This window comes from Serinus canaria, chromosome 5 (assembly GCF_022539315.1).
Source record: "Serinus canaria isolate serCan28SL12 chromosome 5, serCan2020, whole genome shotgun sequence".
Taxonomy (NCBI): domain Eukaryota; kingdom Metazoa; phylum Chordata; class Aves; order Passeriformes; family Fringillidae; genus Serinus; species Serinus canaria.
In genome coordinates this window covers 27,630,629-27,653,017 of record NC_066319.1, presented here as the reverse complement: position 1 = coordinate 27,653,017, position 22,389 = coordinate 27,630,629, and the positions used below count along the sequence as shown (strand labels likewise).

The 22,389-nt window shown below is 37.6% G+C and overlaps 1 protein-coding gene across 4 annotated transcripts in view; it reads left to right on the top strand.

Moving 5' to 3' along the window:
• The window catches only part of SIPA1L1 (signal induced proliferation associated 1 like 1), a 199,067-nt gene that overhangs the window by 57,730 nt on the left and 118,948 nt on the right, over window positions 1-22,389 (top strand). For 3 of the 4 annotated variants that reach the window (XM_018907576.3, XM_009102016.4, XM_018907573.3), the window contains exon 3: window positions 7,514-7,606. The gene's annotated coding sequence lies outside the window, so the exon portion shown is untranslated. Of the gene's footprint in view, window positions 1-7,513; window positions 7,611-22,389 lie in introns of all 4 variants that reach the window. The other variant, XM_018907574.3, reaches the window with a different exon arrangement.

The following is a 22,389-nucleotide window of genomic DNA, read 5'->3' as shown; positions in this document are numbered from 1 at the left end:
AGTTTTTTGACTGCAAATAAACAAATGTGCTTTTTTACTCCCCTTCCAGTCCAAAAATACAGCAGAAGACCCCTGTCTTCCTGATATCTTCATCTCCTAACTTGAGTTCAATGTTGTCTTGTAATCATTCATTTGGCTTTGGACGAAGGTACTTTTAAAGGTTATGGATCTAGTGTTGGGATCAGTGTCAGTGTAGTTTGCTGATAACAGCTGGGTAGCTTTTCTGGCCTTGAGCTTTTGAAGCTGGGAATGAACTTTCATGGATCCATAGTAGTTAGCTGTAATAATAGTCTCTGGATTCACAAGGTATTTCTTGTATTTTGCTTTTGGTTTGGGTTTATTAAAAGTACTTTGTTCGTAGTGTTCTACAATTCTCTTTCTTCCCATGGATAAATGAGCACCTAGTTCTTAGAATGTAACATCTCCTTTTATTAATGAAATGGCAGCAACTTTGAAATGGACAAGAATCAAGATAGATTCCAAAACTTGTCTGTTCAGATAAAAATCTGGCATTTAAGAGGCTGCTGCTGTTCATGGCTGGGCATGTAGTTTGAGAAGAATTATATTAGCACTGAGTTTTCTTTTTTTAATGTGCAATTTTACTAATATTCAGTAGCTGGTTCTGCTGCAATTCAAATATTTTCTCATTTGAAACGGAGTATAAAAATCTAATTTGTTTTTCCTTTACCCTTTCTCCTTGGAGATCTATCAAATTATCCTCTGCTTTAGATTCACGCTCTTCATGGAAATTAATCGTTCTGACCCCCTGTGAGGTAAACATTATTTTCATTAATAGGAAAATTGCAAAGCAGACCAGTAAAATTGCTTGCTTGAATTATGCATAGCTCTAGACATGTGGTCAAGTTGGTAGACTGCCTGTTTTCAATCAATTCTTTACAAAACTTTTTTAATGCAAGCTGTAATAATATTGATACTGTCTAAGCAGACAGAAGAATACTTTTTCTTGTTTCCTGAAGCATTGTGTGACCAAGAGGACAACTATGAAATATTTTATATCTTGAACAGTGGATAAAAGAGCTGTCTACTGAGAAGAGTACAAAACAGTTTGCTAGTTTGCTGGGGAAACAAAGAATCCTTTTAAATGTTATCTTAATCTGGCAAAAAGCATGAAGGTCCTTGAATGGGCAGAGAAACCCCAACTCTAATGGAAATGACCAAATCTGCCAAGTGAATCAAATGGGAATGGAGATGTAAGGTGCTTGTGTCTTATAAAATAACAGATGATCAGTTTCTGTGAAATGCAGGAGAGACTATCTGGAATATCTTACTTCTGCCTTTTTCTGTAGGATGGAAATAATGAGTTCTGCTTTATCTCAAAGGCCCTGTAGATGAATTTTTTTCCCCCCTTGAATGGAGGCTTGCAACATAGCAGAGCAGAAGTTTGGTTACATACGCAAAAAGCTTTCTAGCTAAAGAATTGTGTCTTGTTATTATAGTTAAATTTTCAGTTAGGGATAGAAGATATGATTTATGGAGTGAAATATATATAGAGATTACTAGGATTTTCAGTTCGACACAGTTTCACAGCTTTTGAAGAAAAATTCTACTTAACAGTGTAATTTTTCATATTATCTTGGATATTTTGAAACTATAGGAAGTAGTTAATACCTCTTTTAGCGAATGTAACAGGCAGTAAGCATCTATGCAACTTTTTACTAGGAAGCTTCCTTCTGTAGCAGGAGGATGTTGCTGGTGTGCTGTGAAGGGGGCTGGAGACTTACACAATGATGCTTACAGCACAAATGCACTTAAGCAGAACCTACATTTGGGTACTCCTGGCTTAAATGCCTTTTTGGTGGTAAAAGGTCAAGTAATGGAGCTTCTGCAATATTCCAGTCTGTTGTGAAAGATGGGGCAATTGTGATTTTACGTGTTGTTTGGTGACACATGTTCAATGATGGCACTTTACAGCTTTTAGTCTGTTCACCGTTAGGTAGCTCTTTGCCTTCTTGTTTTGGACACCTCATTTGTATAGCTAATGTTTTTGCTTAAATTTTGTGTATTACCAGTTTATCGAAGTGTTACTGAAAAGCCTTCATATAAAGAGGGGTCTTTTGCCTTTGCCATGGGTAGTAGAAGTTGGAAGACCAATATTATTGATGAACACTTGGCTGCTGGGTGATGCTGGCAACTCACTGTCCTTCTCTTGCCTTGATTTCTCCTTTTTTACATTTTATTTAATGATATGTAGCTTATGTGCTAGGCACTTTGAACACTTACCATCCTGTGAAAGCATCCTAACAGCAGCATATTCTCTATAGTGCTTCCTCTATTTTTATTGGCAAACAGCTTTAAAATTCCAAAGTCAGTTAAGACACCAGCTCAGTCTTTCTTTTAACAGCAGACAGATGGATTAAAATTACCTGGGGCAAGGGATGGGAAAGCAGAATGGAAAAGCAGTGACTTTTCAAACTGTGGATGTGCAAATTCTGTGCTGAATTTGCCCTTTCTAAATGTTTCTCCACTATTTTCTGCCGTAGACAGATTATTAGTTCTTTGGCAGCAGTAACTCATTCTACGCTGTAAAATCCTGTCCTTCTTTTGTAGCTTAGCTGTGACTGCTAGACTGAGAAGTAAAAGAATTACTTCTATGAAGAGAAAACTCTTTACAAGTTAGGTTAATATTAGTATGAAGGATGGGTCATTACCTAATGTAAGGAAGGGGGAGAAAAGTGAACTCTGTGTATTTGTTGATGGTTTTCTTCATTACGAACGGTTGTATTTGCATTCCTTGCATTAAAGTGCTTACTGTTATCAGGACTAACTCCAAAGTTCACATTTTCATGGTCGTACTCTGTAAACTCAACATTTCACTTCAGTTAGTCCAAGTCTGGATGAAAGCATTAATTCATAGACAAGGAGCTCTTTGAATTTGGCAGCATCCTCTTTGTGTCGGTATTTTCCTTGTAGAATGTACAGTTAGTAAAGGTAAACATTAAGCCACTTGTATGCTATTACAGTCACGCTATAGAAAAACTAGAGGCTAGAAAAACTGCCCTCAGCACAGAAGTCTGTAAGCCACAGTGGTTGTGAATAATAAGGAAAAGTTATAACTTAATTCAGGAGAATGATGATGTGAACATCAGAAGAAGCCTTTTCCTGTTAAATTAATTTAAATGAAATTTTCACTACTGCTTTTGAGAAAAGTGTTAAGAATTCCAGTCCTTGACTCCTGTTGACATGGAAGCAGAGTAGTTAATGAATTAAATGCAATGGTACTAATTTTGATTGATACTGTATAATTATGGTGTCAAAGGTATTTAACTTTTTATCAGGCTGTAAATCTGCACCAGACTTCTAGTCTACCCTTGAGAGAGAAAAATATATAAAATGGGAAAACCCAGATGCTTCCCCAACCTGAGCCATTTGTGAAAGAGTATGAGAAAGTTAAAAGGTTTCACTAGTTCAGCCTACTTCCTTGTCAATAGCATATCTCTGAGAAACTCCTGAATGTCTTCATGGCTGATAAGCAAAAAGTAAATTTTCTCTCTGAATTTTAATGTCAGCAGCACCAGAGTATCCTCTGACAGCCTCTGTGGTCTTCTTTTTTTCTTTCCTAATAACTTTAGTCTGACTGGAGGCCTTAAAGCCTGAAGGTAAAAGAAGCCTTCCAAACTACCTTGAGCTGCTCTGTTTTCACTAAGAAATAAAACTATTTTTTACCTAAAAGCAAAATTTATGGAGAATATAAGAGATCCTGGCCGTGACTCTTGAAGCAAGTGTTCTTTAACTTTACAAGCCAAGCATGAAGGGATATGCTTTCTTAAATTCTGTGTGTGATTCATTTGTTGTGTCATATTTTAGTGTATTTTTTGTTTATTAGAATTACGTGTTCATTAGTATTGAGAGAGATTTTATTAATGTCAAAAATAGTACTTCACTGTTCACCAAGGTGAAAGTCAAGATGGCTATGATTTCAAAGATAAGTAGTAACCTACACATCTTAGTTAATAAACAACTTCCCCTTTTCTAGAATAAGGGATTTCAATTTTTAGTACTTCATATAGACCATTATTTTTTGTGCTCTTTTCTACATCACTCTATTTTTTTCTTCTTGTTTCTGTTTTTTGCCATTTCATATTCATTGGTTCAGATTCTCCTTTTTCAGGAGGTTCTCCTGTTGGTGAGCTTTATAGCTCCCATTGATACTTCATCCCTGTCTTTCTGACCCAGAAAAATTTGTGCTTCACTGAGTCTCAGGAGCATTTTATAAGTAATTTTAATAAGTTAGTTGTGACTCTGCTGAGTGTGTTGCTTTTTCTTGCCATATAGTTTAGGTTAGGTCAGGTCAGGCTTGGTGCTTTTCAAAATCCTGTGATGCCTGTGTTTCTGAGGTGTATGTGTAACAGGCATTAGTCCTTAACAATCCTATAGTTGAAAAGTTGTAGAAGAGTTGAGTTTACATTGCAGTTATGTTATTTATCAGTTTGTCATTCAGCGTCTTCAGTGACAGCATGTTTGGTTGGAGGTGAAGCTTAGGACCCTGTGAAAGCTTTGGTTGCAAGTGGCTTCTCAGGAGTGCTGCTCTGTGAGCTGTTTTCTGCTGTGGCAGTGTTCTGTGGGTGCAGGAATTTAGTCATCTGCTAGGCACTGGGCTTTGAAGTCACCAGCCCAAACACTCAAGGGAATTAGGTGCTGAAGTCCTGTCTGCTTGTGACTGGTTGCAAAATAGGTTGCAGGCTGATGTCCCACACCATGGGAGAAGCAGCATCTTTTCCCTGCAATGAATCATCTCATGTTTATTGAAGTTCACTGGTGAAACTCGTCCTGGCTGTCTTCATTCCCCTGGTAGTAATTGTGGTAATAATCAGCCAAAGCACATATGTCAAAAGCCTTTTGTTTTTATTCTGAAGAGAAAGACAGAGCTAATAAAAATATTTTCATATGTTTATGATGGCATGAGAACATTTGATAGAGGCTTCTTTATTTAGGAATTATAATGCTCATAGGCGGTGCCTTCCAAAGGTAAACTGAGAAGGATATTTTCCACTAGTGCTTGTTCCTTCTTTCTTTTGAAAATCAGAGTTCATTAATAGGACATCCTGAAAGGCCTGCTTACATCTCTTAGGAGATGAAGGGACTGAAGCCTATGTAGGGTAGGGAGGAAAAGAAATTTTTATAAGTCTGGGTGAGAAAGATATCTGAACTTTTTGTGGGTTTTTTTTTCAGCTGTTCCAAATACTATTAGATTCTCCTGAGATTAAATGCTAGTTACTCTTAGTGTTTTCAGATAGCATTCTCTCTCCTTATGCTTTTGAACAATGTTTGTCTACAATTTCAATACTTCTGATGTTATTAATTATATAAGACTTTTAAAGCTTTGAACTGCTGTTTCTGCAGTTGACTTGCTGCTTTATGAGAACAGCTTTAGCAGGTTTTGGCAGAGAAATGGGGAAAGTGAAGCATTCCTTAGGTAGGTGGCAGATTCTGAGATCAGAGGGATGAATCTGCAAGGATTCCTCTTGCTTGTAGTACTGCATATTGATAACTGGAACATAGCAAACAACCCTTGAATTGTCTTCAATTAACACGTTTTGGTTCGTTCAAGGGTGATGTCAGAAAATAGCCTTTTTCAGTAGAACCAAGTTTTTTCTTCCCTCCCCCCTTACATATACGCCTACAGTGATGTTTTTTCAGCTCTACAAGTGTGTATTTTCTCACTCTCTCTGCTGTGTAGGCGGCCTTCCCAATCACAATTGAGCTTCACAGGCAATCTTTTACCAAAAAAAAAAAAATCATCTTTACACAGCAGGTCTATAATTTAACACCAAAGGAAAGGGAGAGTGCTGGGTCAGAATTGTGATGTCTTAGCAATGCTTGAATTTGTAAAGAATTTCACCCTAAAAACCAGGAAATGGTTCTCTTGACCAGAAGGCCATTCACTACCTGTGGAAATTATTGTTTTGCATTCTACCCGAATGATTTGCCAAAATGTCAGTTGCAATGACAAACAAATAGACTTTAAATTTTACACTTATAACTAGGCTAAGTTATAATTGAGCTTTTCTATCCTAGAATTAGAATGTGATTCTAATGGAAAAGGCAAACTCAGTTTGTTGACAATATGAAAGTTAAAATGAAGCTCTCCTGGGAGTGTTGCCTTATTTTAAACGTGATTTTAATTCTCTCTGCCTTTTATAAACTGCTTTTGCTGCACTGCATTATTTTTTGTGTACTGCAGCTCTTTTCCTGATGCTTTTCATTTCACCAAGGTCTTAATTTCACCCAATATTTTCTAAAAAAGCCTAAACTTGCAATAAAAAAACCTCTCAGCTGTATTTTTAATTGCTCAAAAAAGATAGCAATAATTATTTTCTTGAGTTCTATTGATAACACTATTTGGCATTTCTCAAAGAATTTTTGTTGATGCTAGTGGTTGCCACCAGGTAGGTATTCTGAGTTTTTTTCAACTCTGTAAAGAAATACTTCTGGGAGAGTAGCAATGGGTGGTGTAAAATTTGCTTATCAACCTATCAAATTTCAGCAACAATTCTTACACATAACCCTTGTACTGTGGTTTTATGTGCAGTTCATGCTGCCATTGCAGCTGAAAGGAGCCGTCCTTCTCTGCTTCTCCTGTCTGATACCTTTTCTGCCTAATGTCAGCACAGGTGCTCACGTAGCTGTGCAGTGAACTGGATTGGGGAAAACCAGGCTGGAGAAGAATCTAGGTCTTTTTCTTTAGACTCCTTACTTAGAGCTGGATGTTAATCTCTCTGATATGATTCACTGTACATCTCCTCTAACACGTGAGCTTGGTGGGAGTAGAGTAGACAAAAATTCACTGGCAGTATGTGTTCTGCCTCCAGCTTGTGCCTCTGCGGAGTTCTCGGGACTGCAGCATAAATCTCCATGGTTACATCTGCTTGCCCGGTCTAATTTTAGAGGACTCATATCATCTAGAGATGCAAGCCTTCTGTAGCAATAGACAGAGGTCAGATGTTAAGAGTAATTCTGCAAAAATACAGATTATAATTTACAGGACCTGGTAAATAGGAACGACCAGCTCTGAAATCTTTACATTTCCTTCTACACTTGGAGACTTTTTAGGATACTGCAGCTGGTGACTTAGATAAAAACTCCTGCTCTCCCTTGTTTTTGGCATGTGTTACAGACTTTATGTTGAGCAGTGAGGGGAAAAAAAGTGGGCCACAGCACTGCTAAATGTCCCCTTTCTTTCAGGCATTGCCAAATGTGTGTTTAATCTCTAAATGCCTGGCAGAATGTGTTCTGGAAGAAAATAACGATTCAGAGAAGGGGTGATAAAAGAAGGGTTGGGATTGTTGTAGTGAGAAAATTATCATACAGGCTTTCTTAGATGTGTAAGTTATGTGCAAAAAAATCTATAGATTGACAGTTTTATAAGCCTTCATTGTTGCTTCTGGCTTCTCACAAGCACAATTTTCAGAATACCATTTACCTTTTGGAAAGTATTTCATTTGATTGCTTCCCATTCAAATTTTGTTCATGCCCATGATCTTTTTGCTTCTAGGTTTCACTGTGGTATGATTCATCAGAAGTAGATTGTGACGTCCATTGGGAGTTTCTGCTGAAGCTGCATGTGTCTGCTTTCTCAGGAATTTGGGTAGGTAAGAGGGCATGTTCTGCTTTCTGTACCATCTGACCTTCTGGAGTACTGCTCGTTTTCACAAACTCAGTGCTGTGTTTAACTGCTGATAGCATGTATGTTTCATGCAGTGTATAGGGGGTGGTCTCCAGCAGGATGCTTTACCCCGGTAGGCTGGCTGCAACAGAGTGCCAGATTCTATCCTAGGCTGTTGCTGAATGCTTCCTCTATACATGGGTGTTTTTCCAGGAGGGACATGCAAGGGAGCTAGATGGCTATTCCCTTGCTCCTCCCCTCCCCCCTTTTCTACTGGGTATGTGTAGAAGGGTTTGCAAAAGCAGGTTGGACTGTGTTCAGGCTGTGACAGAATGCCTGCTTTTGTCACATTTTCTGAAACACAGCAGTTCTGGTAGGTGGTTTCTTTTAACCCACTTGTGAAACTAAACTCATTTTGTAAGAAAGAAAAGGATGATTCTTCTGGATGTGCCTGATCCTTGAAAAAGACTGGCTTTTAGTACATGATTTGTCCTTTCACAGAATAATGTAATTAATTAATTAAATGTAAAATGGATGCAACGAGTGTGAGATGCAGCAGTTTTGCTCATGCGGCCTTGACATCTGCATTGTACCAGATGCAAGTCCTTGACAGGTGTGTAATCACCTGGTTCAAGATGGTATATGAAGAAGGTTGGAAAATTGCAGTGTGTGGGTTTGGGGCGTGGAAGGACGAGAAATGGGGAGCAGTGGTGTTGGTTTTGCAAAGATGGGCGGGGTTGGATTTGTTTTCGGATGGATCAGCTTCCTGAATTAACTCAACAGGTTGTGCAAGCAGTAGTGCTGCCTGGAGGGCGGTGACCAGAATTTGTTATGGACTGCAGGAAGAACAAAACTGGAGATCTCAATTAAGATTAATTGAAACAGATTTGCAACAAGGCAGTAAAAACATAACCCCCTCCACTGAACATGTTTTAATCATGTGTTTATTAACACATAGTGAAACCCATAGGTATAGGATACGCAAAGTCCAGTCTGGAAGTAACAGTGTAAAAATACACTGCAGCCAAAGGAAAAAGCCTCCCTTGTAACATTGGTTCATCAGTTGGTTGGATGTCAAAACAAACAAATAGCTTTCTTATGGGAGAGAATCTGCCCTGTAGTTGTTGCAGTTGCCTTGAAGGATGTTGTTGTATCAGAAGCGTCAGTTTAAAACTCTCCTTCTGAAACACTGTCAGCATAAGCTGCATCGTGTTGGCAGGGATTTAGCTTCTGACGTTTGACTTTTGATAGTGATAAAACCTTTCCTTCAGAGAACATATATACTAGAAACAAATACATTTGTTCACAGATCTAGCAGTGCCCTTGGAAAAGGCTATTCTAATTATTTTGTCTTTTCCCTTGAGTCTTTTTACCTTTTCATTTGGCATCATCTTTAGTGTTGACTTTTACACACAATCATTATTGTTTTGTTTTTTTTTTAAATATATAGCTCTCAAAGCTACCACAGAGGAGAAAATAGTGCCCGTGTCTTTCACAGCACACAAAAATTTGTTGTTTTTTTTTTTTTTTCATAAAGTTTGTGGTTCCAAGAGTCTATTTACAATCTGATACTAGTGAACAATGTAGTGGGGCATGGACAGTGAAAAAGGGCTATCTTGCGTTATGAAGAGCAGTCTTAGTAGCTTAACTTAATGATGGAAAATAAATGAGTAGTTTTCCCCCCTACTGTGCTTGGGTTCCACTGTCTAGGGTTCTTGTCACATACTTTCCATAGAGAATGATGAGGTAATTAAACGTCATTTTGCCAGTGGTGTTACTGTGTTACACCACTGAAACATCGAAGCCGGTAAATTCCTTTTTATTATACTCACGCAATTTTTTTGTTCGAAGCGGAAATTTTTCTCGGTGGAATTAAAAAAAAATTATTTTCCACCCTGTAGCAAATTTAGTAATACAGAGTTATACTTAAAACCTAATTTATTTCCTTAGTAACAGTTTTGGTTACTGGTTGTTTATGAATGTGTAGGCTCATGGTCCTATAAACCCAGTCTTGTTTACTGAAATTCTTGAGCAGGTTTTACAGTTGGGAGTTGAACATAACCATATTAACATGCAGCTGCTTTTAGGAATAGTATCACACTCCAATAAAGCTGATACTTGTTTCAAATACAGAATCTTAATTTGATTAGTAAGAATATTTAGGTGCAAAACATTCAGCAGTATCAACTTAGTTTTGTTAATTCCCCACATTCTTCTGTAGATATTAGCAGACTAAATCTTGTAAAATTCTTCATTAAACTTATCCTCAGACTGCTTATTTGACCTGAACTTAAAATGAAGAAGAGGACTGTGGGGAGGGAAGAGGAAGAGATGGCCACTGTGTGCAAGTGGCTGATATTGACATTAGTTATATTGTTGGGTTTATCTGCACTATTCTTTTCCTCTTGACAGGTTGAAGACCTGTAGCTTCATTTGTTCACTAGTAGAAAAGCCTTGTTGGGTGGGGTTGAGGTGGAAAAGGCTTTGCCTTGGTGATTCTTGCTTTTTCACGGGGATGTATTTAAGAGTACATAGTGCTGTGTTTCCTGCAAAGGAAGGCAGGAGCTGTTTGGGTACTGTTTCTCTGAATGGCCAGGAAGAGTTGTACAGAATTATATTCCTTCCTTACATTTGCAGGTTTTAATTCTTTTTTCTCCAGAGATTTCCCCAAGGTTTAGTTGGTGATTATACAAAAGATTTCTGTTATTAGGACTGTGTAGGTTTGTAGTTCAAGTTGCTTCCCTGAGGAGTCTGAAGATATTTAGTAAGAGCCCATGCAATTAGTGCTAACAGTCCTGGCCCCTTAATGAAAAAAGAAGGGTGTTCCTTGAGGAGTACACTTTCGTATTTTGAATGCATGTGCTTGTGCACACATGCACCTGTGAGTCAAAGAAAATGGATGTATTGGATGCATGTATGTTCCCAAGTTAGAGATTGTTTTCTACAAAGTAGTTGTACTGTGATATTGCAATAGCTACAGTAATTATCTTTAAATGCAAAAAAGAAATAGAAAGTGCTTAGCCTACTTTTATGTTCTTTTATGTTTAAGAACATAAAAATAGGCTAAGCACTTATGTGTGGTGAATTAGTAGAAGTTGGTATGTGATAGTTGACAAATCAATTAATGTATTTGAGAACTGGAGATCTTCAGAAAAACAGAATAATATTCTTAATAGGTAAATATGTCCATTTTAATAGGAAATGGGTGTTCATAATAAAAGTCTCACCTTCATTTCATTGTTTATGAGACTGAAAGAGTTGAATATTCAGAAGGTAAGCCTATATGAGTGAATGAAGAGAGGAAAGCCTGGATCCCATTAATTCTTAGCTGTATCTAAGCTGGTGAGGGTTTTATGCTTGACGTGTTTTTTCTTTGTCCAAAAAGATTATTTAATAGTATGGATTGTAATGATCCATACTCTTTTCTGTAACAGGCACCTGTTGAATAGTCAGGCCAAGAATGAGGCATGCTATGTCTGCAAACTTCCTGATTCCAGAATGGTTAGGCACATCCAAGTTAGCATTAATCTACCCAGCCTGGATTTAAAATGATTGTATGGATTTGACAGCATGGATTTTAGTGTAGCCTGTTTGAGGCTCACTAGAAATCGGGGCGCTTAATCACTGCAATCCTGTGCCCTGGAAATTAAGAGTTTTGTGGAACTGAGTTCTGTAGCTTGTATAAATGTGGAGAGCTGTTGGTAGATTAAATACATACATTTTTCTGTGATTTTTTCCTAGCTCTCCCCTTAAGGTGGTAGTAGTGTAACTTAGAACTAGTATGTACTTAGTACTTTGTATGATTACACGTGCATGCTGATTAATAAACAAGATGTTTTCTGTTTATTAAACAGGAAAGCAGCTGATTCTGCTATTGTAACATTTTATGGGACTGGCTGGTGAAGAATGAGCAGTTGTCGTGTTTTGATTTTTATGCATTGTTCAGTTTGCACATTGCTAAAGTACATTGTGCTGTGCTTCTTACACTTGAATAGAAGCACAATTTTGCAGTTCAATATTTTCATTATTTCAGGTGAGTAATAAGAATCAGCAATTAAATAAATCTGAGACACTGAACAGACTTGAAATTTGTCAATTCCACAGACTTGAAATTTGTCAATTCCACAGACGTGGAACCTTAAGAAACTCCCCAGTAAGTTTGTGTACTGAATAAAGCACCAAAACCCAACAAAGAAAAACCCAAACTAAAAGAAACCAATGAAAATAAATAGTCCCTCTCCATAAAAACAAGCCCCCCAAACCAAAGAAGAAACAAACAAAAACCAGCAAACCTCTGACAGAAGAGACAATAAAGCAGTAAAATTTGGACTACTAGTGTTATTTCTCTGCTTTCTTACCTGTAGAGAGCAAAATACTTTATTCATTTGTAAAATGTTTTGAGACTACATGGAACTGCTACTTCTACAACTGCACTGACCATGAGTTTTCCCAAATTCATGCTTCCAAACAAATGCATCAGCTTGAAATACAGCATTTTTGTAGAAAGCTTCAAAGACAGTGTTTGTGGCAATTCAGAGATGAACAATTCTTAAATGATTTCACTACCTAAAAGCAAAAGGTGTCCATTCAGTGGTAGTCCTTTTATAACTCTCCTTCATCAAATTCCTTCCTTCTCTTGGTCTCTCCCTTCTTATATGCATTTCAATTTTCTTCCTCCAGTTTTTCAGTACCCTTCTTGAGCTGTAAAACCGAATTTCTCTGTGCCAGACAAAGTAAAATAACTGCTTTGCTCTCTTAATTGGTGTTCTCTTGTTTAAATATTAGTGTCTTAAGATTAGCCACAGCTACGTTATTTGAGTTTTCTGTTGGGTACACAGATTCAAGGAAGCTGACTAGTAAATTGGAGTGATGCTCAGAGCTGTCACCTATGAAGATCAGAATTCACACTTTCCACTTGAGATCAGAGAAGATCAGCTTGCTTTTCAGCCTAATTGTATTCACTGCTTATGCATAATGCAAACCCACAACTCAACTCTGCTCCATTTGATGAAAGATAAAGATCAGTGCCTACTAGACAGTGTGATGCTAGCTTTACAGATCCCATCAGCATCAGGCGTTAGTCATGGTTTTTTATGTATAAAACATAGCGTGCATGTCTGTACACATCATAATGGAAATGTATAGTTTTAGCAGAGAATGCTGGGTTGGAAGGGACCTCAAGGATTATCTGGGCCAATCTTTCTTGGCAAAAGCACAATTCTATAGACACGACGACCCAGAACTCTGTCTTTGTAAATCTTAAAAATGTCTGATGTTGGGGAATACACTGCTTCTCTAGGGAGATTATTCCAATGGCTGATGGTTCTCAGTGTGAAAAATTTCCCTTGTGTCCAGTTGGAATCTCCCCAGGAGATTCCTCCCCAGGACCTGTGTCCTGTACCCTTTGTCTTTTCCATGTGACTCCTTGGAAGTAGGGAGTCTCAGTTGTCTTTGTAGCAGTAATAGTAATGCAATTAATGAGTAGTGCTTCCTAATAATCTTGCTGTGTGTAGATTTTATAGCATGTTGATCTCTTTAGTCTTTTGCCCTGTGTTTGTAGATGAATTTGTCATCAGTCACTAGTTCATTCTGTGAATTCCTTGTGTAAGGACTTGCTACTAATAGACAGCTCTTCAGTACCTCAGAGCTATGCTATTTATTACATTGGCCTTTAATACCACTAATACATCATTTCACTGAGTCGTTTACAGCTTATAGAATTTTTTTTAAACAAAGGAAGCTTTCAATTTTCTAATTCATCAGAGTAGTTGAAAAATCCGCTTTGGCTTTATGCATAGCATATTTACAGAAGCTTTGTGTGTTTAAATTGCAGTCTCTCTGATGCCTGCTCATCTGCAATAGAAAATTAAAGGAGAAGAAGCAAGGTTTGTCATTAAATCTCATCAAGTTACCTTTTTCCATCTATATATGCATATTAGAAAACATTCAGGAGGAGATGTTTCTCTAAACTGGCATGTCTAGGGTGGCAAAGATTTTGAAGTTGAGGAATTGCTTGGATAGAATTAAATTGGGATGTGGCATGGTGGATTTCTTGTTGGCATTTTGTGTGTGTGTGCATGCAAACCTTCAGAGATGGTGTGGGAATGGTTCTCTCCTTTAGCCACATCAGTGTGCCACCGCTTGTGAGGCTCAGTGTTGGGATGTGTCAGGTGGTCAAGGCTGCACGTGGACCGTGCTGACCTGGCCAGCCTTTAGTTCCTTCATTCTGTCTGCACACAAAACAAAGGCAGGAAAGCTGCTTCTTCATCTGGTTGTTGGACCAAGCTGTTTACTTTGTGCATGTTTGCAAGTGTTTGGATGCTTCTGGTTGTATAGCTCTGACACAAGAAATGCTGGAGAGGACAACATCTTTTTAACGTCTTTTTATTCCTCCCCCCCCTCCCCGGTTTTGGTATTTTTTTTTAAGTTAGCCTTGTCATTATTGGTGTAGCAATTACTCTTAAAGACCTTGATTTCTTTGTGTGATAGTGATACCTTAGGGAAGCAGCCACAGTTGTTCTTGCTTCCTCTTGTTGCTGTGTCCTTGGTAATGTGTTTGTAAAACCCCTAGACCGGAGGTGCAGTCAGCTTGTATGTCTGCGTGGTAGTATAGGTATAATTTTTCAGGTTATGAGGAAGCACTGAACCAATCATTGTTTAATATACTCTTTTTCTTTGTGTTATTTCTTGTTCTATTTTCTTACTGTGTTCTTTTTTCCTTTATTTTCTCTACTGCTTTTCAGCATTTATTTTCTTCAGCATATCTTTCACTTTTTATTCCTCTTTTTCTCCCTTCTGATGCTTAGGTTAGAGCTCTTTGCAGAAGTTTGCTGAGGAGAAAGGTTCAAGTTGAGAACTAGAACACTGTTCCCTCCTCTGAGAATGGAAAACTGCTTTAACCTCTCTTCTCTGAAATAAGTTTCTCTTGAGAGGAGGTTGTGTGGAAGATGAACTGCAGCTAAATCTGAGGACTTTTCTGGCTGGGATTAATTTAGAATCAGAAGCTTACAGCATTTTTTTAAACATTTACATGCTTAGCTCTATGGGAATATAAAGGTTTGGATGTGTATGTTGGAGATCTTTGCTCCTTGTATCTGTTCTTGACTATAAAAGGGAAGCAGAGATACATTTGGTTAGACTGAAAATTTGAGAGAGAGAAGAGCATGTAAATGCAGTGGCTATTTAATATTTTTGCTGTGGAGTTAAGTTGTGAGCCAAGTGCTCTTTCTTGGAATATTCTGCAAAGCACTTGTCATTTTTTCATTACTAAAGGTTAATCTGGGGTTTTTAGCTTTGCTTTTATTAAAATGGATTGGATATAGGAGGTAATGTGGAGATTTCTGACCATCTTCAGAGACACTACAAAGGTATTCCAAAGAGCTGATTAAATATTTGGACAAGTTGGATACATTTTCTCATACATGGAAATTTAACTGTTGTTCTTCATCCAGAAGCCCAGTTAGCTTACTCTGGTCAAATCAAGTTCCCTTTCCCCAGGTGTGTTGCATCTGGCAGAGCACAGCAGCAGATGTCAATGGAAGAACATAGGATGGATTTGTAGATGTAGACTTGATGTCTTCTATCTCAGGACTTTCTGAATCAGGAAATCCAGTACCTTTTGCTCTTTGTTGCCTTTCTCTTACACTTCCTAATTCTGCAAGAGCTTTTTTTAATTGGGAAGAGCAGAATTGCATGTGGTACTGATGGCAGAAGTCTTACATGGTGATATGATAGAGAGCCAGTGTTCTTTTCAGAATAATTCCCAATGCTGTCAATGCGTGGTTGTTGGTTTTGTGTTGCTGGGGATTTTTTGTGAGTGTTGAGAGTATAATTTGATGGATACAAATATCTTCATAGTCTTCATGATAAAGAATTCTACAATGAATTGAGAAATGCCAGGTAGTATTTAAATGGATTTGCTTGTCATATTTGGTTATCTATTTGGTGCAGTCACCTAACTGTGGGTGCTTCAGAGCTGAAGGCATTGCAGCCTGTGAAATATTCCAGTGTTCAGGTTCCTGTAGTCACGGTTAGGGCTTAAACCTTCCTAAGCTTATGCTGAATCAGTGATACCTCTAGTGACATGTCCAGAGGTGTGCCTGCTGCATTTTTGTTTCCTATTTCGACTGTTACTCCATGTTCACCAACTAATATGGCTCTTCATTTTTTCTGGGATAGTTGTACAGTTACATATCTTGAGTCCAGAAGGGCCCTCAGAGAATAAACTAAATGGTCTCGGTGCTCTGAGGACACTTCTGGAGTTGTTCATTTACAAAGCAACGAGGATTGTGGCTGACCTTCTTCTAGTGTTTTTATATAATCAGGATTTAAGCTGTTTTCTAGTTTTGCCTATTAAATGAAAACACCGATTTAGCCTTTCCCTTGAATGAGAAGATTCTGGAGCAAATCAATGTAGAAAACCTTTAGAGACCCTTTAGAGAGCTTTACTGTGCACATGGGAAATTGCAAGAGCGTATTAGTACATAGTTTGAAACTTTGGTATGGATGGGGTCAACAACCATGGTCATTATACAAAATCTGAGAGTGCTACAAAAGCTGCTTGCTCTTTTGTGACCAAAGGACTACTGTTACTGCTTTTGAATTTTTCCTGACAGATTTTTTTTTTTTTGGTCCAGAATTCTATTATGAGAGAAATAAAAGTCTTTTTGTCCTTTGGTAAGCTGTCAAGAGCTGACATTTTTCTCTTCCCTTTTTTAAAGAAAGCCAGTCCTTGAGGCTGAGGTTTGGGTTTGGTACTCCAGCTGTGAGCCTTATAGAGACTGCTGCATGGTCTGTTATCTCAACTAAAAACAAAATTTATCTATAAAACAATTTTATTCGGTTAATACCTGTGCAGGGGTTGTGCTTCTGTTCTAAATTGACTGGTGGGGTGTTGAAACAGTACATCTTGCTTGACATTTGGATTGTTGGTGCAGCTCAGGATCATCCTGATCATGGCTGATATGAATTGAAAAATATCCTTCTTTAATGCTTTTATGACTAAACAAGTCAGCTGAAATAAAACAGTTTTCATATTTTTCTTATTTAGTCTGTGTTTGGTTGCTTTTTTACAGTTAACTTTGTGGCTTACAGTACTAGTTTAGTGTAGCACAAATGCACCAGGCCTGCCATTTTCATTTAGTGTTTGAGAAATAATGTTCGTACAGTAACTGCAGCTGACAAGGAATTACAGAACTATATTGAAATGCTTTTAGTAGTAAGTAGTACAAAAAAATCAAACAGCTATGTCAAAATGTGTTTGTACTTTGTGGTAGAGGAGCATACATGAATGCATAGGGTTTATTTTGAGTTTCATAGGACCAAAATTCAAAATGTACTGAAGCAGAGAGGGCATAGGGACATGACTTTTTCTCTTGCTTAAAACAATGCATTTCATATTATACTGGATCATGGTCATTTGGAGAAATCTTTTGCCTGATTTGAATGGCTGAAAAGCTCATTTATATCTCTAATGTTTAATAGTAATTATTTTCCTAAGTCCCTTTTATTAGTCTGAGGGGTTTTGCAGTATGTGTTCTAATGCATGATTTATATTGATAAGAGTATACAGGGTAATGATGGATCTGGCAAAATCGGGTAAGAGCAGGAGTAACCTCAGAATCATTTGCCTTTTTTGTAACGGAGTACAATCAATATAAAATGTAACACATAGACCAATATTTTGTATTCATATTGACCACATGGGGCTTTCTTGTATTTGGATGGGTACACACAGATAAATCCAGTAATGAACTAACTTTTTTTGCCATAAAGTATCTAATGTAAAATTATCTTTATTCTAAAAAAAATACTTTCAAAGAGAAGCTTGACTATCCCCTACCCCCATCCCCAAAACAAAAAGCAAAGCTAAGTTCTAGGGAGTTTTATTTGTGGTGATCTGAGGCCACTGGCTAATGTTTTCAAGATTGAAAACCCTCACAGTGATGTTTGATTTATTTTCTGGACTTCAGTAAAAATTTGGACAGCTGTTTATTCTCTAATACAATGTTGTTCTCTTTTCTGTCTGTTTTGTGGTTTAAGAGGATTCTTAAAGATATGCTTAATATGTAGAAATCCTGTTGTCTGAAAATGGAAGTGCTAGACTAAGAGCCGTGACCTGTCAATTTGCTGAGTTGACCCAGATTAATAATACTACTCTCTTTTAATCACTGGGCTGTCTGCATAAAGTACTTCTTTGCCTTTTGGAGGCAGAGGGGCTTCTCAAATTTCTTTATCATGCCTGGGAGTTGGTGGTTGTGAAGACTTGTTGGACAGTAAGATTAATGTTTTTATAATTAAAAGCTCACCACTGTTTGTTCTGTCTCATAAGTTCCCAAGAAATAACAAAATGTAGGATGCAAATAGCTTTGAGAATTGTTTCCAGATGGAAAATACAATGTTAGGAGAGAGGTCAGCCTTCTGTAAGGCAATGGTAAAATCATTGCTATTCCCTATCTTCAGTAGTATTTATCTCCCTTTTGTTGTAACGGTGCTGCCCTGTTCAGGTGGATATGATGATCTGTGGAGCTACTCTTTTACTGTGTTGTTTTGTTTTTCTCTAATTTGTTTGCCAGATTCTTTGTTTTCTCTCTAAATGCAAATGTGAGGTTTGCTTTTAAACATTTACATAATCTGCCATACATCCAGATAGGTAATTGGAATGTTTTGAGTTCTTTTTCTGAAAGTGGGAGCTAGTGCATCTGAAAACACTTCATTTTGCCTATGGTATCAGAGACACAGGGCTTTCTTTTGTACATAGGCCAGTGGTTACCTCCTTTCCTCTGGCAGTACTGCAGGTACTCTTTCTGCAAGTGGAGGAGTTTTGCATTCCTTATCATGCGTGACTGTTGGACCCAGGCCTCATGGTCTTGTTTCACAGATGATTTGGAGTAGCCCTGGAGGTGTAATCAAAGTCTTGTTCTGACCTTCAGCAAATATTTTCACATGATATACAAGGAGCCTTGGGTTTTCAGACAGCTTTTTTGTTATTCTGGCTTTTAGATCTCTGAACTAGTAAATATGCATACATATTTTTAAAGGAAAAGGGGAACATTGCCTGTTTGTGGCTTTCTGGCTGCTGTAAGTGTGTGTGTGTTTGCCACTCAGTTTCAGTACATGGATTCATAGAAACTAATGTGTGTATGTGAATAATGTACTACCCTTAAATTTCTGGCAGAAAAGAATGTTGCTGAAGGCATTGGCATGGTGGTAGTCTAAACAAGACTTTTCGGAAGTCCGAATTTTTGAAAAGGCTGAAAGATGGTGTCATATTTTGGTAGGGGCTGCTGACACTCCATCTCTAATAATTGCTCAAAGTCTATCTGATGTAAATATGTACTGGATTTGGTCAAGTATGAGTTAGAATTTTACTGCTGGTTCACAGGACAGCTGAAAAATAAAATCAAAGCTAATTGATTTTAATACACGTGACATAGCCAAAATAAGTGTGTGCATACACAACTGTTAGTAAAGTCTAAATTGTTTTACATTAATGGTGTAAACACAGGGTATGATACCAGCTGGAGTCAGAATGCAACTGCTGTCTAGAAGGAAAAAATCCTCACATTGAACCTTGTTTTAAATTTTAACTGCATTAAAAATGAATTGTGAAGTGTGAATTGCCAAGTAGAATTAGTACAAATATCAGTAGTACTGTCGAGTATGAAATGAATTCTATTTTAAAAACTCCATGTTAATTTTACATGGAGTTTTTAAAATTCTATTTTAAAAACTCCATGTAAAATTAACATGGAGTTAATTAGAAGAAGATCAAGAAAAGAGGAAACTGAAATTGGAAGGAATTTTTCTATTTGTGGAGGGAAGGTGAAGGGAAGGAGAAATCTTTTAATGTGCATTGTTATCTAAAATAAGTCATAGAAATGAGTTCATATGTAAAAACTCCTTTTTTTTTTTTCCCATTTACTGTAGATAAAAAATACCCCTTGGTAAGTCAACTGTATTAGGAAGATGAAGGATTTTTTCTTCCAGTTGTTATCAATCTCTTTTTAGTAATCTTAGAACTAGATTTTCAGGATTTGTTCCTTAGAATACACAAGAATGATGTATGAGGTATTTCAATGCTAGGACAATGGTGTTGACTAGACTTGAAACAGCTTAACCTCATGTGCTCAGTAGTCTTATCACCTTCTCAAATTGTATTTGGCTTTTAAGATGAATATCAGGTTTATGACTCTTCAGTCTGTGATCCTGTATAGCTGCTCTTTTCTGCTTTTTTACTCTTAATGTGGATACTTCTGCATGTGTGTATGTTTTTTATTTAACTTTTTTTTTCAGAGTTATGATATTTCGTTTTGCTCTCACTTGCATGGATGTTATCAAATGTGTTTTGGAATCCCTGATTTCTTAAACTCACTTAGAATCAGGATAATCTCCTTCATATTCCTTGCAACTTCTGCCCCCTTTCCCCCTCTCCACCACCTCCCTAGTTTGGTGTCATTTGCAGATTCTTCAAGGGGGCCTGTATTTGGTCACCAAAATTAATAAACTAAACAAAGTCTGCTACAGGTCAGGTTCTAGCTGCACCAACCCAAAATTCTTTGTTTTGGTTTATTTTTTTATACTCAGCCATTGGCTTTGTGAAAGTGAATTTTCCAGTAGTTACTGTTATCTACACTAATTATTTTAGATTTATAATCTCCAGGTTATGTTGAACAGTAGTTGAACTTACATAAGCTGCACCTGCTGCTTCAGTAAGACATTTACCCAAGAGAGAATATAATACTGTTTTGAGGCTTCCTGACGATCAGTTATCTTTCTTCCCTAATTTAAATCACTCTTCCTTCCCCCCAGCAATGTATCCAAATCTTTCTAAGCATCAGAACTACATTGTTTGTCATGCTACTTAAGTAATTTCCCACTTCCCTACTATTTTATGAGAGTTGTACCCTATTTCATATTGCTCTGGGTTCCCTATCTTTAATGGTTCTCAAAGCAAGTCAGTAATACCTTAGAAATAATTTAGACTAGTTCTTTTATATATCCTAGTGTACATTATTGTATGTAGCTGGCTTAAATGATACATTAATTTTTCTAATTCAAACATCAGGTTGGGTTTTTAAAGGAGAATTTGAGTGTTATTTGCTAACTTTCTGGCCTCTTCCTTGTGGTGCTTTAGAGTATTGGGGTACTTCATTTTCTAGATCAGATTCTACAATTGGCTGGCAGTGGTATGTGCCACCACAATTTTATTTATCTCTACAGGGTTTGACAGCCTGGGTAAGATCCAGAATCGATGTGTGGGCTGTCCAAGCCAGCATGCTATTGAAAAGCTGCCATTAAGCAACTCATTCTTAATGAACTGGAGAGCAGTGTTGGTATTTCTCAGAATTAAAGAGATAATGCTTGTCCTTTGTTGTTGTATTGGGAGTGTGATTGGTAGCCCACCGCCCCCAGAGACACCTTGCAGAGCTCTTCTGGACTGGTATTTCACTCAGGAAGACTTGGAGGGAATAGCTAATTCTCTGTTGGTATTGCTAACCACCTACTTGTGTGTATGGTGTTTTTCTGCAGTTCCTATTTGGGCAAGGCTAGGACTGACTTAAAGGTCTTCTTGCCTTAGTCAGAACAGTATAAAAGAGCACAGAGGAGGTTCTTGGCTTGCAAAGATATAAAGCACTGTACAAACGAATGGCTTTTATGACTGTTTTTGTTGTACTATGTCTGTCATTTGAGCAGGCTTGCTGTAGCTTCAGGAACAAAGAGTGTTGCTAGGTATCTTCTAAATGTACCCTGTAACATAGGCCTTGCTTGGGACTGCCTTGCTGATAAGACCTCCCCTTGTTCCTGGCTGGAACCACTTAGTGGAGGATGGTGCTTGAAAATGTCTGTTCAGATAACCATAACACAGCTACGTGTGCTGCGAACTGAAGCCATGGAGACCAGAGGTGAGGCAGAAATATCTGACTCTTCTTCCAGATAGTTGCTGTTTGACAGATTTCTTAGTGAATTACTGATCCAGCACTGAGCATCCTTTGCTGGTACTGCCAATTATGCGGCTCTAACAGAACACTCAAAGTCTCAGCTCCAAAGTACGGTACTCTATCTCTTCCTTTATTTAGTTCTGTGAAATAGACTATACTGGTAAATTCAAGACATTATAGAAGAATGGAAGACAAACAGATGCAAATTCAATCTGGTTTAGTGCTTTTTTCCATGCAGGTTTTGTGATCACTTCTGCTTGACATATGAGCTTCTGTTTAATTTATCATGTCTGGGAAGGCATTTTAAGTGCAAAACAAGTAGAAAATAATTCCAAATGGCTGGAGGACTGACAGTGTAGTTCTGCATCAGAGTTTTACACTAATTTGCCTGTTTTAATTGGAATTGAAAATTAAGGATATTTGCTAAAAATAAAAATTGCTAGACCTAAATCAACAGAATTCTGTTTCTGATCTTAGGAAAAAGTCGCATTTTTCAGTGAAGGTTGGTTTTTCTTTTCTATTTATGATTTTTCCCCATTGTTAATGGAATTAATCTCACTTACCAGCAGCTGTTGAAATAATTAAGTGTGCTACTGAAATTGTAGTTGTAGTTGTTCTGTTTCCTTGAAAGTCCCAAGCAGACTTAAAATTAAAAACCAAAACTGAAAGCCACTGGAGGATAAAACAGCCAGCTTACACAATAGAACTGCAAATGGGAAAACAAAAATCTTGAGCTTGGCCTACATACTAATTGACTGAATTCTTTTAAACTGTTGTCCTTTTGGAAGGGCTGGTCCAAGCTTTCCCCATCTGCTGATTTGTTGG